Source organism: Xiphophorus hellerii, chromosome 17 (genome assembly GCF_003331165.1).
Source record: "Xiphophorus hellerii strain 12219 chromosome 17, Xiphophorus_hellerii-4.1, whole genome shotgun sequence".
Taxonomy (NCBI): Eukaryota; Metazoa; Chordata; class Actinopteri; order Cyprinodontiformes; family Poeciliidae; genus Xiphophorus; species Xiphophorus hellerii.
Genome location: NC_045688.1, coordinates 10,607,138 through 10,611,416, shown reverse-complemented (window position 1 = coordinate 10,611,416; position 4,279 = coordinate 10,607,138).

The following is a 4,279-nucleotide window of genomic DNA, read 5'->3' as shown; positions in this document are numbered from 1 at the left end:
CTCCATGCTTCTTGTCTGATTGCTTCATGTGTTATTCATGTAGGATCTGTTTTTAAAAACTGTCTTAATCTTATTTATTTATGGCTTTTAGTCATATTTCCTGGTTTAACAGGCGTTATTGCTTCAGAAAATGAAGCCTAATTATTTGAATTTAAGCTATTTTTGCAGTTTTGACCTCAGTTACTGACTTAAATATACACTGTTTGGGGGAAAAAAAGTTGCCACCTGGATTTAGCAAACCAAATTGGTTCCATCCTCCTATTGGATAATCACTGGATGATCTGAGGAGATGCAGAAACTGCTAAAACCAGGCCGAGTACCGTCCAACACATTACTAAAAACCGGCAGGTAGAAGTAAAGTAGACATGATTTGTAATCTACATGATGTCCATATAATAAGTACTCCAAATGTTTCCCCCCATCAATAAACAGATGTATGAAATAAGGCAGACAACGGCAATATTACGAAACAAATTACATCTTGGAAGTTAAGCAGTGGTTTCTGTGAAATTGGTGTTTTTTAAAATGCCTTTTTTCCCTCCTCTTATCTCATCACATATCACTTTTTTTTTTTTTTAACATAAAATTACAACTATTGCCTGCAGATTTCATCAGTGTAGAGATGAAATAAAGGTTTTGGTAATTTACTATGTGACGCAGAGTACCAGACCTTAAGAGTTAATGCCTATTCCTTTGCAGGCCAGCGAGTTAACATAAAACTTGTGAATCTCCCATTGTAGGAGACAAACAAATGAAGATCAAAGTATGTTTATAATGAAAATACAATAAAAAAGTAAAAGCTGTCGTTCTATTTGAAGCGCACAATTTCAATGTGAGAAAATAAGGCTTCTCTACGTCAATGTATCTTTGGGTGGACAACTGCTGTTTTGGCCAGAGGAAGGGATTTAGCTATCAGACAATTAACCAAACTCGGCTGACACAGCGTGAACCCCGGGCTTACAGGGGTCCCACCGGATCTGGGGCCCTGGGGCAGTTGGCCATACTGCCTTAGTAATAATGGAGTTACAGGAAAAATGAGGCAGATTACAATCTGTGTGGGCCGCTCTCCCATGATTTACTCCCAATTAAAAAAAGAGACTCCATCTAATCTTGGTGGAAATTGATTTACTTTTAGAAGACGAGGTCTCCGCTCACTTCCCGCTTGTTCTCGGCTCTAACTGCGGAGAAAAGCCCGACTCCGTGCATCAAAAATACATCAGATAAAAAGCAAGAATGACCGTTTCTGAATCTGACAGGCCTGAAAACAGCTTAATTTTTAATACGTTTCTGAAGCTCAGGAAGCAGAGCCACAGCATCCTCTTTACCTGAGCCTCAGAAGTCCAGCAGCTGTCAGAATGGCATCCTGCTCTGCGGCCATGCGGCAGCGGCGGGGGGGTGGAGTGGAAAACAGCGAGCTATCACTGTGATTACGAGGGGGAAAAAAAGTTTTGGAGAAAAAGATCCAATTTCAGATTCATTTCAAGTTTAAGTGACACTTGTGGTACTTTACAAAGTTTAAAGAACTTCAGTATTTTTGGTGTAAAAAGTCATTTGTCTCTGTATCTCCCCTGTGTATTCCAGCTTTAATACTTTAAATCGAGCCCAGCCGTCGGGTCACAGGGGCTCTGATTACATCTGTGACCCTCTAACACCAGATGATACTTGAAGATTCGAGGCCATAAATGTGAACTTCAGATTTTCTTTGACCACAGTTGTCTCTTTTCCAAATTCAATCGCTAAGTTGACTAATTTGTGATCTACATCACAAATACACCTCAAACTTATGGAATTTTGCGGCTTTACAAAGAGCTAAGCTTAAAATTAATGAGCATTGTGGTTTTGAACACATTCTGTCTGTTATTCTTTGGATTTTGACTTTCCTCCGTTTGCTTTAGCTTCATAAGCTAGCTTAATGTAGCAGGGATGAAAAGGCCACTGTTTTTAAGGTTTACATTAATAAAATTAGTCATTTTTAGTTTGTATGTCTAAAAACATTCAAATTAAATTTGATATTTGGATCTGTGCTGATAAAAAGTCTCAGTCTTTTGACTTTGAATCACACATACTGTCTCAGACATTTCTTCAGCGAGAGGAATTATTAAAAAACATTTTGAATGTCTTTTTTTTATATAATTACCTACGTTACTACATTGACTTTATTTGAATTAATGTCATTGTCTTAAAAATATGTACTCAGAATGTTTTAATGGTTTCCGTGGTAGCACTACACTTTTAAGAAGAAATTAACATGGCGTCTATATTCTGTTACAGTTCTGAACTCCAGGTTCTTTGAGCGCCAATTCAATGAAACGCTGACTCTCTGAAGCTTTGCAGCAGAGGCGAGCAGAAGGCAATGAAAGCAGGTGGAAATACTTCAATGACCAAACAGCTCCGAGTGTTAAAAGTAGCATGTTTTGAGCTTCATAAATGTCAGAAGAAAGGCCTTTTTGAGGATGTTTTTGTCCGCTAGCTTCTTGCTAGCGGCGGCTAATTCGAAGCTAGGTAGCTCCCAGCCTGTTTGTGATCTTCAAAATGTATCTGGTTCCCCCCCCTGTCTTACTTTTCAGGATTTGTTTTGAAACTGTATCCAGGCAAATCTTTTACACCTGGCAGGACTTGGTCGTTAAAGCATCTACTTTTTCTTTCCATGTAAAAACCTCAACACCTCTCTCCTGTCTGTCTCAGCAGAGTTGCTGTCCTTGTTTTAAAAACTTTTCTGCAAGTTTAGGAAAATCTAGAAAGTTATTCAGCTATTTTTTTTTTTTTTTTAAATTATCGATTAATGTAATCTTACTGAGACACAGGGTCTGATCCTCAGGAAAAAAGTGTGGAATATGAAAACTATTAACACCCATTTATTTTAGGAACTTTATCAATAAGTAAAACACATTACATAGATCAACTACATAAATGTAGATGCTCGAAAGCCTTTATTTCTGTTAATTATGATGATTTTCAAGTTTCTGTTAATGAAAACATAACATTTAAAATGAGAAAATTACATCAAAAACATAATTTATTACATAAATGAAGGCTTAATAAAAAAAAAAGGTCTTTTTAATTTGACAATGCGCATTCACATTTTTTAATGTGAATAAAAACAATGAAACAACATCATGCAATGAATTAGCGTCCCACATAATACATTACAGATCGAGATTAAGTCAATAGTTATTGTAATTTTTCACATAATGTGCATCACCCTATCCTTTAACTTCAGGAAATGGCACATGTGAAGCAGAGAGACACATTTACGGTAACGTCACAGTAAATTGAAGCTCTGAGATTTCATATGAGGCGTTTTTAAAGGCACAACACAATAAAGCTTACTAAACCTAATTACTTCACCACTGTGTAAGTTGTGGAGCAAATATTGCACCAGAGAAAGATTAAACAATTAGTTTTAAAATGAATTATGGTTCACCCGAGAAGATGTATTAGACTTCACTGTGTGTGGGTGTGTGTGTGTGTGTGGTGGATGCTACCTCTGCTGTGTGTGAGAGTGTGAGCCATGGCGGATGCTGTCATTAAATAGCCCCCTGGCCCCTCTCCTGAGTTTGTTTATGCTGCACTGGGCATAGGAGTAGGTGGCAAACAGATGGGCATCCATGAATTATGGAAATTATGGGCTTTGATTAACCACCACACACTCTGCTGGATAAAAGTAACTCCAGGGTTGCCAAGTTATGTGGTGCAGTGGGCTGTGCTTCTGAATCCACAGCGCGAACATCCCCTAATATGTCGTGATCCTTGGAGTTGAGCTATTAGTTTTCATTTGTGTTTATTTTCTGATCATTTATTATTTTATTTATATTCGTAAGGTCTTGCTATACTCGGTTCATTCCCCCCTGTTTGTTGTTGTCCCCCCGTATCAGCTCATTCATTTGTGTTTAGTGTTTTAGTTATTTGTTGCGCTCTATTCTCTGTGTGTTTTTGTTTAATCTCAATCAGTGTTTGAATATTCCTTCCTTGGTTTTTAGTTTTCTGTCTCCATTATTCATCTTAACCTGGCCTTCCAGTTTTGTGCTCCTCCGCAGCTGTTCCACATTCACCTGATTAAGCTCACCTCGATCCTACATAGTTCTGCACATAAGTATATAAGCTCACTGGTTTACGTTGCTTAGAGGTTCCTTCCATGTTTTGCTGATGTTGTACCCAGTCTGTAGGTTTTCTGTTAAACTTTTTTGCTCTTTTTTTTGCATTTTATCCTCTTCTAACACACAAGACATCACATAATATGCCTTAAAAATGTGCACTTCAAGAGTTAATGGCAATATTA